The sequence below is a fragment of the Symphodus melops genome (assembly GCF_947650265.1).
Source record: "Symphodus melops genome assembly, chromosome: 8".
NCBI classification, from domain to species: Eukaryota; Metazoa; Chordata; class Actinopteri; order Labriformes; family Labridae; genus Symphodus; species Symphodus melops.
Genome location: NC_136698.1, coordinates 6343648 through 6358131, shown reverse-complemented (window position 1 = coordinate 6358131; position 14484 = coordinate 6343648). Strand labels below are relative to the sequence as shown.

Here is a 14484-nt window from a genome sequence, read left to right as displayed (position 1 = left end):
TTTTCAGTAAAGAAGTTTTTGTGGCCCCTTGCGAGTCATATCAACAGTAATCGGACTTAAACAGACCTTCAGAATGGCTTGATCTGATTGGACACAAGTAAAGGCAGCTGCTACATCTAGTCTCTTTTTCATGATGCTTCAGAGGGGCTAAAGAGCAGGCCTGCAGGATATAAGGAGAACATGCAGTGAGTGATTACATTGTTAACAATATGAAAAGAGCTTAACAGAAAAACAAAAACATTTTAGCGGTCAGCCATATTTTAAACAATACTTTTTCTGCAAAATGTTTCTCCTGAACCAAAACTAAGTCCAAAAAGCAAAGTTGGTTTCTTCAGTAAATAAGGGGGGCAGATGGGTTGGCTCTGAAATCATTGAGTAAAAAAGCTTTGCTTGTTTACATTAAAAAATATTTGCATGTCTTCATGCCCTGAAATCTTGCTGCACTGACATTTGCAGTGAATTGCCCGCCCCTCGCCTCTAGTCTGTGACATTAGCTTAATATCAAATAAAATATATAGAAGAACTATTCAAAGTCTAAAGCTGGTTATGTTATTTCTGTAACCAGTTCAAACTGTTATAAGTTGAATCGGGAGACCCTTAAGATTAAAATAAAGACGATGCTTTACACTTTGGAGACCTTGCGAATTTGCATGTGAACAAAATGAAAAATGGTCTGTTGTAAACGATATCTTGAAAGTCCTCACTCAGACAGTACAGCTTTCATTTCTGCACTCTCCCTTACCTTGAACTTGCCCTCCCCGCCTTATCGGCTCGAGACAACACCTGATTTCTGATCAACACGTGCAGCTGAGAGCCGCCCTGCAGAATCTAACGGGGAGGTTTAACAGCTCCACTGTCCCTTGTTCCTCTTCGTCCACTAATGCAGGGCTCAACACTCTCATCACCCTGTGCTATTACTCTCATTAGCTTATCAGGACAAGACAAAAGAGGAATATTAACACCAGCTAGCCTGCTCAGGGGCCAAGCTGTGGTGTCACATCTAGATAGCAGGTATTACTCTTCGAGTCTTTCCAACCTCGTCTTCTGATACAACTCTGTAAGCCTCTCATTGCCTTATCATCTTAAGACAATACCCCTCTGATTCCTCCCCCTTCTACCTGAGAGTCGCTGTATTTACTGAGATATTCACTGGTCATCCATTTCTACCCGACTCAAACACAAGACCACACAACTTCACCTTAACCCCCTCTGTATCCTCATTACCTTATCTCGGGAAGACAAGGCAGAGCAGAGGTAGCTTTAGTTAGCTTAAGGTCTGACTGATTGACTTTGCTAGCTTTTAGATTAGCTGTACGGCTAACGCAGCTCCCGCAGGCCAAGGTGAGGGCTGCCTTAATGCAGCAGCTTTGGGGCAGAAAGCTGCCTAATTTCAGCTTCTATCGCTGCTCGGAGGCTTCCCCAGAGCCACAGCGAGCAGCAGCTAAGACAAAGTAGCGCAAGGTTAATCCCAGAAGTGGAGAAGTCAGGAGGTATTAGTGGATATTTAAATGAAGGGACCAGAACACACCTGTTTTAAACCTCATTACACATACATTATTTCTGCCAGAGGTTTTCAAAAAGGAATAGGCAAACTGACACAGTAGAGAACATTAAGGTACATGTGCAGAGCAGAGTGTGTAGGATGTAATCAGGATGTCTTCATGGCAACATGAAAACCCTGTCAAGTCAAAAGATAATGATCATTTGATAGTTAGCAGCACAGGTTTGTTCTGTGAAGTGAATACCTGACAGCTGCTCCAATCTGAATGTGATTCTTTTCCTTTGGTTTAATGTGTCTTATTTCTTCTTCAGGATAAAAACAACACAACAGCTCTTGTGTTATATGCAGACATTTTTATGTAAATGGTTACTGCTAAGTTCCCAGTTAAAACTATTTACATTGATTGACATTTTTTATGAGATCTGATGATCCCAAATACTGAATACTTAGTGTCAGTGGATATTAGAACTCTAATGTGAAAATAATGGAAAGGGAAGTCTGGGTTGACTTACTGCTCTTGCTTCAACAAGGCTTCAAAGAAGACGTCAAAAGTGTGACGTCCAAATCATTAAAGAAGCCGATCAGTGCAAGAAAATAGAGCCTGACAGATTAATCAGCCAGCCGATATTATCTTATACGGAGAGTATCGGTATCGTCCAATTTTATCGCAGATATGCACTGATATTTCTTCATTAATTCCATGGTCAAATAGCATTTAACTTGACCATCATCTTATTACACTCGCAGTTCTTTTTCTAGCTGTCACCTGCAGATTGTGCTTTATTGATTAACAAGCATCATCACTCTCCAGAGTGTCAGGCGGCGATGCACGTACATGTCCAGTGACTGTCAAGTTGAGTGATCATCCTCTCTTCATTATTTATCTGACAAGTATTTCAACTGCATGTGAGGGATCAACACAATAAATGTGTATGTTTACACTACAGATCAAACATAAATATCGGCAGTTTATGCCTCAGTAGAGGTTTCAGAATATATATTCACCAAATTCAACAAGGAAAATATCACAAGTGTGAAACTCATTGAAATTATGTATTTTAGCCATAATTTAATTAGTATTCGGCACAAGTTGATAAAGACAAAAAATATCATTTAACAAATGTACAAATCACACACACACACACACACACACACACACACACACACACACACAGCTCTCATGTGTTGAGCAGGGGAATCAGAGTTCAAAGGTTAAGTACAGAAGCTGTCCAAATCAGTAGGTCAGCTGGCAGACAGAGGAAATGACGGGCTTAATGACGGGCTGCTGCTGCTAATGACTGCCTGTGCACTGCTAGCTGGGTGGAAGAGGAGCCTGACTGACAGATGCACACATGCATACGCATACACACTCGCAGGTGCACTGTCACACACACACTCACAGATTACAGATGAAATCAACCCTCCGCCTCTCCTGTTCGATGAGCTGTAATTGATGGTGAGACCAGACCCTCGAGTGCTGATCGGTGGAGGCCTCTCTCACTACTTTAACAGCCCATTAGCAGTTATTAGAGGGTCCTCAGGGAGCTGTACGGGTCACAACACGCTGCTAACCTGGCAGAGATTAATAACCCACCAGATTTAATAAAGAAGAGGCTGCTAGGATCAAACTCTAAACAACCTGTGACTCTGGAGAGGATGAAAGGCTGACTTGATGCTGCTGGACTTTAAGATTAATTATCTAAACAAATTCTTTAAGTCATAGTAGATGTCGACACAGTTAGCGGTTTATGATATATTACATATATAACCTTCTGCAGAAGCTTAATAGCCGGTGATGTCATTCAAACATGGATAGATTGTCAAACTACTATGATCAATCCAAACAGGCAACTTTCTCAAAACTAAAGGCGTAGTTTGTTTCCAAATAAAACATATATTGTTTAATTAATGCTATGTATAAAAAAAACTAATTGTCCCCTGTGACAAATAAAGTTTTTTCAATTGAATTGAAATGGTGGAGTTTTTAGTAAAATGTCCAGATTCTATTGTTTGCATGTAAATATTTGTATTTATTATGTCCAGTTATGTCTTGCAAATATTGAATTATTGCAGTTTATAATTTCAGTGTTGTATAAGGCTGAACACATACCATGACATGAATACCTTTTAAATTAGGTTTGATGCAATTGCATTTTATAAACAATGACTAAGACGAGCTGTGTGCTAAAAAGTTCAACTTAATACGTAAAAAAAATAGTTCAACATCAAAATCATACAATAACAATGTGAATAAAAATATTATAATTTGTGTTTATCTAGAGGTAGAATACTTTAGGTGGAATATATTGAGTAAAATAGGGTTATATGGAATATGAGTTTATGCAACTAACAGACAGGTGAAATGCCAGTGTAATCCTATCTTCCAAACACACACACACACACACACACACACACAAATCTGTTCTGGGGAGCGAGGGGTTGAGGTTGTTTGTTGCTAACAATCAAAGCAGCGATGCATGCCCTGGGACTAAGTGACTGGAACCCTCCAGGCAGACTGACACTGCGCCTGTTAGTGAGTGGCAACACCAAGATAGATCATTTCCCATTGTGATCCAATTGAATTTTAACCAGTGCATTTGTTCCAGTGCAAATTTTGACATTTCAATATGCCAATGGAGAAATCAGCTCAATTGAATGTGGGCTTGCTTGTTTCCCTGAAGAGAAGACGCAGAGGGAGGAAGAGAGTGTGAAACTTTGCTGATAGCAAGATCAACGGTAGCATGATGAAACAGTTGAACACCACACAGTCACGAGTGTGTGATTTCATGTAACCCCTTTTTCCCAGAATTCAAGTCACCATAAGGAAGTTTTACAGTTAACATTAAGTTTGATGAACGAATGAACAGATTCCATCCAGAGTGTTTTTCAATCCTGAGTAAATAAGTTTTTGTCAAAGATATTATTTTTTTTATTATTTACCTGCTCTCACTTACACAATACCTTTGACTCTTTCTATCAGCACTGTCTTCTGATTTATTGCTTGTTCCCTTATTCACACTATACCTGATTATACAGACACAGATTGGTTGAGTTGAGGCAATCCTTAGAGGTAAGGTGTGCTGTTACAGTTGTTGTAGTCTAATGCAGGGGTTCCCAAACTTTTCAGCATCAATATGACGGAGCTAGAGACTCGGGACCCCCATTGTCCCCTGAGGTGATTAAAACAAGCAGGCCTCTCCAACCACTGCCATTCAGTTGATGGTATAATAAAAAATATAAGAACTGTTTAAAGAAGTCCTTAGATGTGAAACTTATATAAAAGTGGTAAAATCAGAGAGTAGAAAACTATGTTAAAACATTCAGCTAAACTGAGATAGAAATACAAATGATAAGCCAAAGACTTCAAGACATCCATTTGTAAGCTGATTGTGTTAGAGTTTCATAATCATGAATTCATCATCTTAGTGCAGGTTGAAAGTTCAATCCAACTTTAAACAAACTTTAAGATTAAATCAAGAGGTCGGCCCAACATAACAGACAACCGTTATTTATTTGTCGATCGTAGTTTTATAATTACTCTGAAAAAGCTTAGTAACAGGTTCCTTCAGTCATGGAATTAATGAAGTAAAGTATAACAGTGCAGAATCAGGAGAAGAGGCAGAAAGCTAGAGTAAGACAGCAACCACGATGATTTCCTGATATATATATACATCTTCAGTCGTTCACATGTGTCTTATATTTATTTTAAAAATTATTTGGATGAAATATCTCCAACAGAAAATCCTCCATTAAGTCAGATTACACAGTCAACAGGCCTGTTCATCGATGACATCATCTCGCCCAGACCAGTTGTAATACTCTGATCCCTGCTAATTTTTTCTGATGCTTTTGTTAATAAATATTGATTTGAGTTGTATGTGATGTTAAAATGATCACAAAGGCCCGACTAGGGACACGAGCTGGAAGTTAGCAGCAGATAAACTCTTTATGCAGCACATCACTTTCATGCTTTGTATTGAAAGTATGTTCAATTGCATTGTCCATTAAATAAATTAATTTAATACAATCATTTTAGAGAAGCTGACATTTTTTTTGGGGGGGAGCTTACACCTATTCACTACAGTTTATAATGTACTCTACATCCCAAAGCATTTCTCCAATATAAGACACCTGTTGTATTACTAGAACTTACTCAGTCCAGTTTCTGTGGACTACAGCGATTGCTTGGCCACAGTAGCATCATGGGAAGCAGCATCATTATGAAACTGAAATCCACCCAACCATTACATGAAAGAGAAAATTAGATTCAAGAGATTCAAATGATCCACATCCACATTGGTGTGCTGTTTGGAAGTGACAGACTTTTAGCATAACATGAATTCACCACTCTGATCCAAAGCAAGATCTCAAATCCGGTCGACAAAATAAGCTCAACTGGTTTTTGAGTTGTACCGTTAGTGAGAGTTTTCTCCTGTACAATCAGTCCATCCTACATTACTGCTTTGATTGCTGCAAGTTCTTCATTGGACAACTTTCAGTAAACTTTGTCCATTTCTTCTATGTCAACTTAAACTGTATGACAAGTTGTAAAACTACAATGAAAATGCATGCTGCCTTCAAAAAAGGTACAACACGAGAAGTCAGAATACTTTTATAACATATCTCCAGCATTGTGTTAGCAAAAGCGTACGTGACAACTTATAAGTACTAAACAGGTATTTAGATACTGGTGACATGGAAACTTTATCCCAGCTTTCCCAGTATCGCCAGTTTGATGGTGATGAAACTTCATGTGTTACAAAAGCAGTGAAAGTGTAAAGTTTCTTGAGCTGTAGAAACTGTGTATAAGTTTAACATTACAAAACGAAAACATCTAAACTTTTAGGTGCAACGATTAGTCTATTTAAAGAAAGATGAAAGCTATCAATAACTGAACACACAATGATGTCATCATTTAAGCCTGATGTCAAACATTTGTTATTCATCACCTTAAATATCAGAACTTTATGCCTTTTTTTGTTTGACGTGTTTGTAAATAAAGAGAACGGCAACGTCTTAAATTTTAATTCACTCTGGGAAATTGTGAAGAGCATTTATCACGTTAAATTTTAAAAACAAAACAATTAATCGAGTAACTGAGGAATCAATTTGCCAACTAATCAATCATAAAATAGTAGCACACCTAATCAAAGTGATTAACATAAACTCAGAAAAGAAAAGAAACTTCAGAGCTTAATTTAGCTTCATAAAGTGTCAACGAAATAAACGTGTCCAATGTTCAAAGAGGACTCGAGACAACGTGGTTCAGGGACTCGAGATGTCACAGGAGATATACAATGAGTGTAGAGGAAAGAGGTGGTGTCATTCTGAAAGACTTAAAGGGTTGAGATTCAAACGGAGATGGTGAGAAAGAAAAGAAAAAACATTGAACTCACCGGTGCTTGAGACTTCAGGAGACGGCTGTTCACTGTGACAGGAACAAATCTGTAGGCCGGAGACAGAGGACGTTTAAATGCACTTTAATGACATTTTATTCTGAATATGCCTTTTTATCTTCACAGGGGCTGCTACTACTTTTCATCAAAACTGGACCCAATATAAATTAAATGCTAGTTAAAGTTATCATAAAAATAAGTAGTCTTTATTTTGACTTCATCATAGGTAAATAACCCGCTTGTTTAGCATCAGTTTTTGTCTTTCTCTTAAGATTGAGAGGAAGTTTAGTCTGCACTAAAGGTTATGCCAAAAAGTCTGACCTGTAATAATCCACTGCAGCAGTCTGCCCAGGTGTCACACAGGTAATAATCCAGCAGATCGAAGCAGGTAAAGCATCCTTCAGCAGTCAGGTGCTTCACTTCAAAACATCTAGGCAGAGGAGGAAATCATATTGCTCCCTCCCGTAATCCGTCAACATAATGATCCCTGCAGGACGTTTCATCTCCTTCTCTGTATCTTCATCGCTCCTCTTCGGAGGTGTTGCAGCTCATTGTAGGGGGGGCTGGCTGGACACACCTGCAGCAGGACAACAGGTAAGAGGAGATCAGCAGCCTTTAGTGTTGGTAAATCCATTCTTTCATCCCTCTTCTCTCCTCAGCATCGACAACTCTGTCTCTTCCTCGGAGTGTCTCTGCCAAGAGTAGCCGGGCACAGTCGTCCTGTTTTGCCGCTCTTTGCCAAACACACATACACGCACATACACAGAGGAGAGTGTTGTTTTTTTTTTTTTTTTCTCAGCAGCCGAGCTAACCCTGAGCCGGGGCCCGGTCTGCCTTTGAGATGCTCTCTAGCCTACAAACACAAGACGGCTTTCATTATCTTGCCCGTCGCAGCGCAAGGCCTAGCTTCTAAAAGCTACTGATTTCTTTCTTCCCTTAGCCCCCTGCACAAAGGGAGGGCATTTTGTAAATTACTTGCTCGTTTCAGACCAACAAAAGGTACTTTCATTGAACCCTCATTCCCTCCCACACCCCCCACAACTGCTCTCTCTATCCTCCCGCCATTTGATTTTGCTCAAATTTGATTACAAGGCTTGAAAAAGGAGGGGAAGAAAGGAGAAGAGGAAATAAGAAAGCCCCACAGATGGCGTGTTCATTCAGTGCTGTGAATGGCTTTATACGGGCTGCCTTTATAAATGTGGCAATCCAAAGACGTTTCAGCCGCTCCACTAAAAAAAGAACTTGACAAAATTATTGGTTTGGCGGCTTTCTTACACGAGTGACACAGGGAACTCTGAGAAAGAAAAGCCTGCCGTCTCTTTTCTTTCTTTCTTTCACTTGCCTTGTCTCTGCACCTCGCGCTCTTTTCCTCTCCCACTCGTACACCTTAATCAAAACAAACTAAACGAGGCGCTTCATTGTAAGAGTAAAGTGTGTTTGCCTTTCTGTATGTGTGTGTGTGTCATATTTAATAACCACCTGCCTGACCAAGACAACAAAGTTTCATATTCAGATGAATGGTCCATGGAACACACTGACCACAGGATTTTTTCTTTTTTTTTCTTCAAACATCCACACTTACACACACATCCTGCTCAAATCACACAGCTCAGACTCAAACTTGAAAACATTAGCCAACACAAAAGCACAGAGCGTTTTGTTCTCTCTCAGGCTGTAATCCTGTTTCCACAATGGACCACTCACTCTGCACTTGTTTTCCTCAGGAGGATAATTATAGGTCTGTAGTTACACACTCAAAATGCACACACGCGCGCGCGCACGCACGCACACACACACACACACAGCTCCAGAGCTCACACACACACACACAGCTTTAGCTGTGGAGCAACCATTGGAGAATGAACTATGACTTTTATCCCATTACCATATCATCACATTACAGAGTGTAGGATGGAGTGATCGTCTGAGACCTGGTACGGCCTCTCTGGATTAGACGGACTAATGGACGGAGGGTTGGTAAAAGCCTGGATCCAGTGACCTGTCTTCAGGTCTGCACCATATCAGTCCATCAGTGGGATAAAATAGGAAACCTCCCACTCCGACATCAAAACAACTGGTCGTCTTTCATAGGAAGAACTTTGATCTCCAATTCTTAACTCTAAGCCCTTCTCTTTGTTTTTCTTCTTCCTAACATCGAGACGATCTGATTCAGTCTCTGCCTGAAACCTCCATGCAAAGGTGTCGTGGTTCACATCGGTACTCTGCAGAATGAATCGCAGTAATACCGCGAAGCGTCGGCAGCTGTAGAGCAGAGGAGGCTGGTTGTATCAAGCAGGCGTCATCGTGACGGCTGGGGAGGCCAAACCATACCAAGGAGCAGGTTTGTAGCCCTGCTCGCACAAACGAACGGAAAGAGACTGAGAGGTGCACTGGTGTTTTCAAGAAAAAAAATCATCTCATAACTTGTCTCTTATTCACATTTTGTAAAATCAGTCGTGAGAGAATCGTATCATGAGTTGAATGAATCGCTACATCCCTATAAAAGCATCTTAGCAGCTGTGCAAACTGTCACGGAAAAGCACGTGTAATAATGTTTCTGGATGTCATTTTTCAAAAGAAAATGTCCGAACGAAACACTGAATTATATTAGGTGACTTTTAACTGTGCTAATTGAAATTAAACTGATGAAAATCTCCATTAACGCCGTATATTGCATTTGGAGCTGCACTGTTCCTGAGAAATACACGAAACATATGACCTGCAGCTGAACTCCCTCAGAGTAAAACAACTGTTCTCACAGAAACGGTTTCATTGTTTTAATATAACACACAGCAACCTGAACCCCTCACAGCAGCCAGCAGAGAGCTGAGAAATCAAGCTGTAAAACGCTGACAGGACAGCTCTCTCAGCTTCCATATCTAACACTTTGGAGATATTAGTCCGAGCAGTCATCATCACCAGCCGAGGCGAGCCACACTACATTTCTGCTCCAACCTGCCCGACAGAGGCTCACCACAGCACAGAGATGCTTTAAATAAGGACCATTTGATTCAGTTATTACTGATGAGGGCAGAGATTCGCTCTGTGGTCAGAGAGCAGAAATAATCAGCGGTAAGGTCTCCAATCCTGCAGACCTGAAGTAATTATTGTCTCAAGATAAAAACATGAAGCAGAGGTGATTTTTTAAGGAGAAAATAAACTAGATATAGAAATGACCTTAATATTATTTCTCTCTCTCTCTGCATTTCCAATAAGAGTATTCCATCGGAGGGTTTGATAAAAGGATTATGCTGCGAGCTTTATGCAGCTGGACTCAAATCTGGATATGGAAGGAGAGCTGTTTGATTGAATAATTCTTGTTTCCTTTCTGCACAGCTAGCAGTCCTCTTTGGAAAAGGAGAAATCAGCATTATGCCAGATTTATATATGTGTGCTCTGACTGTCTGTGAATGTCAGTCTGTCTGGGCTGTAGCTCGGACTATCTGACTGCATGTTTGTGCGTCTGTCTGGAAAGATGGACAAGCTCATGCTCGACAGAAAATGAACATTTAATATGTATTTGTAGTTGCTGCCTCTATTCTGAAAGAGATTTCTTACATTGTGTCACACTGGACACTGCTTACGAATGAAGAAAAAGTAACAATAACCATCACACCAGACAGGTTACATTGTGGCTGCGCACATTTGAAAATTATATTGAAGACTTTTTGACACCTTTTTAAGACTAAACTTTTTTCTTTCTTTTTTTTTAAATTCAATCTTGGCATTGGCTCTTTTTGGATTTCATGTGAGACTCAACAGCTTTGAAACTAAAAACTAAAACATGTTCATTGTTTGTCCCTGTCAACTTTTTGTTTTTCACCTTTAAGCCACATTTCCTTGAACTTGCATTTCCCTACTCTTCTTCTCCTCATCTCTACTATTTCACTGTTTGTAAATGCATCCAAAATTCTCTGATTGTCACGGTAAAATGGTAAATGATTTGAGCTTGAATGAAACTCATCAAGTCTTCTGACTACTCAAAGCACTTTAACACCGACCCATTCATTCTCATTCACACACTGATGGCAGAGGCTGCCTATGTAACGTATCCCTTAGTATTAACTAATCACTTTTACAAACAGCCAACTAAGCAGCGGGAGCCACTTGGGGTTAAGTGTCTTGCTCAAGGACACATAGGAAATGTGGAAGCAGGAGCCGGGGATCGAAGCCCTGACCGAGATATGGCCGACTCTACCACTGATCCACCCATGCCGTAAATTGTCACATGAACAAAAAAATCCTCATGAAAGAATGATTTTAAAAAATCATAGATGTTTAATCACCTCCTGATCATAAAGCCTGGTTTGAAAGCAGCACCCGAAATAAATCTGTATGGTCCAACACTACAGAACACAGGTCAATTTATTTGAATTTCTGGCTAGAGTATTTGAACCTGTTTTATGATTTATAGTTACAGATACTGAACAAATCTGTCAAAACTCTACCATGACAACACCAACAGATACTAAACTTTAACATGTGTGAGTTCAATGAGAGGTAACGAGAAAATCATTCCAGCCAAGCACTTATTTTTCGCTCCTTGAATGTGCTTCAAGTTCAAAGATGGGACATGAGGATTGAGACTTGGCATGATAAAAAAAAAAATAATAATAACACAACATCCAAATCCCATAAATGGATGAATTTTGAGTTGAACTGGTAAAATAACAAAGCATCGCTCACATGCCGTTATCAGGCATCATCAGGAGGCGCATGCTGCCGTTTAGGCGACTGACCCCAGAGTTTAGTTATCATAACAGGGTTGTGACCTCATGACCTGCAGCCATTACTGCTGCCTCCTCCAATCAGCCCTCCGCCGCTCTGATAAAGCCCTCTGGGAGAAAACACGCTGCTGGAATAGAGGTGACATTGGATTAATGCATGTGTGCGTGTTAGTAATTTTAGTGTGCATGCAAGCCTCTGAGTGTGTGTGTGTTAGAGTGTGTGTGTGTATGTGTGTGTGTGTGTGTGCGATAGAGTGTGTGTGTATGTATGCTCTATCATGTTCCTATACTTATGAGGACCAGGGAACTGTGGTGGTACTAGTAAGATGAGAAAAAGTACTTAAGCAGCAGAGGCACTTTGGTTTGAGTTAAGATTAGAATTAAGATGAAGTTTAGGTGAGGACAGGGGTTAAATGGGGGCCTCTATAGTTGTTGGGTAACTACAGTGACTGACTGAGGGTCTGAATTCAACAAATTGAGTTTTACGCATTGACTATAAATATTAATGGGTGAAGCAGGAGTGATGTCACATATCTGTTACTGCAGGGGGCTCCGGAGTATCAGCGGTGGAGGTCCCTATGCTGGAAATGTTGTCTCAGCTTAACTTTCAGACAACGCAACAACAGGCTGAGGCGGGTTCTAAGCTTCCTGACAAACCGCTATGCTGAGCCCGCCTGTCAATCACGTCAGCGACATGACTTCTGATGAGGACAAAAACTAATCACACCTGTTTCGTTTGTTTTATAACATGGCTGTAAATTTTAGTTTCTGCTGTGAAAATGGTGTTCATTTCTCAACACCAAGGATGCCGATTGGTTTTAAAGACTGTGCCTTCAACTTAACTTTAATAGGAATATAAATTAGATACATGAACCCCAAAAAGGGCATAATATGAGACCTTAAGAAATCAGAATGATATCAGGCCTATTCCGATAGTTTTCATTTTAAAAACAAAATGTTGTTTTGTTTTGTTTTGACTCAAACAGGCCCCAGAGGTCAATGAAATAACATTTCAATACCCATGAATTTCAAGACTAGGCCTACAAATGCAACTTTTGCTTTAGAGATTCACATAAGCTCATTATGGGACTTCTGTTTTTATACCTTTAACTTGTCATATCTGGTAGAAAGTTGGGAGGCAATGAAAAGAGGGAGCAGAGGAGAGGACATAAAGCCTACCAAACAACCCTGTCTGGATTTGAAACATGGAGTGGAAAGCATTTTGACTATAATATCTCACAATATGTAGTTGGTATGAAAGAAAATGTCTTCAATTGAGCCACAGAAAGTTAGCTAGACATTGTGGTGTTTATAGATGACTAAATAAACAATAACACCTTCCTACAGCTTCAGATAACTCTGGCTGTGAGTGGCTCAGCTTTAGTTTTTAAAAGTAGGTCAAATGTTTGAAAAGTTTTCAATAAAGATGTCTTATGTGAAAACGTGATAGCCTATCATTTTCAACAATTCAGTCGTTCAGTGTATTTCACGGTAGCACCAAAGTGCAAAGCCCCTTGACTTAAAAGAGAATTTCAGAAGAGCAACAGAGAGATTCATGACTCTCAACCTTTGAATACTCCAAACGTCCACGAGGGCCCGTTGCAGGTATTAATTTTAGAGATAAATAACCTTAGATAAATCCAAGTGGTGAATGTTGTTGTTGCTTGAAGTCGGTAACTCACTGCCGCCAACTGCACTACCGTGTCCGGTATATTGTTTGGTCGTCACGCATGTTTTTTGCAGGATGCGCTTGTTTCCGTTATGTTTGTCCCACCTGTATATAAATATCCCCGCCTCCTGTCGTTGTCACCAGAGGGGCATGCAACTTCAGAGGGCCAATGAGCTTCTTCTGTACTGAAAAGCACATAAGGCAAAAAAAAAAAAATCGTTTAAAAATCACAGCCAATCACTTTACCTTGTCACAGCTGTCACACATAGTTTGGTTGCATGGGATTAGCGTCCATCAGTTTATGGCTGGGTGCCATAGACCATAGATGTAGACTGGGTACATCCAAATAGTAAAGTTCCTGCACAATCTGTCAGTAGACGTACATGCTATCCGTATCCTATAATTCAGACAGGTAGAGCCTTGTTCCGACTTCGTCTCATTCATTCATAATGGAAGTGACGTCATTTTCGCTAACCGAACGGCCGAGTATTTAACAAATACAAAAAAAAGTATTTCACAAATACAGTCAGATAAACAAAAAACAATGTCACATTGAAAATTTAAAAACGTAATGAAATAGCATAGCCTACATACAGGAAAGTACAAATGAAAGAAAGTAATATGAAGTATAACATCAAATAAAGCAATTCATATGCATTTTACGGTTTTATAATGTTAATTGAAAGGTGTGATTTCAGTAGGAGGGCTGAATGAGCAGGGGACAAAAATGTTAACTCTTGATTAAAAAAAAAAAAAAAAGAATCCATGCCGCCAGCATGCTGAAATGTTCAGTATACTGAGGTGGACCCATAACATGCATGCAGAATGTTCTCGAAGGTTCAGTATGCTTGCAAGTGGATAGGTGGTTATTCTGGATTTGGCAAATATTGTTCATTGTGCCTTAGTAGTAAGAGGATGGTAAACGCAGAAATTTGGAGACCTAAAGGTTTCAAACATTTAATGGTGTGTGTGGGTAACATAAAGGACATAGGACAAACATTTGTCTGTCTTAACATTTCATGGTTATTGTTTAATAAAGTGACCTTTTAAAGGGGAGGACACACATTATTCTAATTTGAGGCATGTATTAAGGGATGTATTTAACTTGAATTCTATCTGTGTACACTTAAGGAACTGGAAGATGCAGTATGCAGAGACAGGGGAGCTTGCATCTTCTCCTGTTCCTTTTTT

The 14484-nt window shown here is 39.9% G+C and overlaps 1 long non-coding RNA gene across 1 annotated transcript in view; it reads right to left on the bottom strand.

The window, feature by feature from the left end:
* The window catches only part of LOC306828319, a 45913-nt gene that overhangs the window by 27188 nt on the left and 4241 nt on the right, over positions 1-14484 (bottom strand). Inside the window, exons 2-3 of the long non-coding RNA XR_013779725.1 lie at positions 7219-7474; positions 6898-6946 (exon numbers count right to left, since the gene is read on the bottom strand). This is a non-coding gene — a long non-coding RNA (uncharacterized lncRNA). The remainder of the gene's footprint in view (positions 1-6897; positions 6947-7218; positions 7475-14484) is intronic.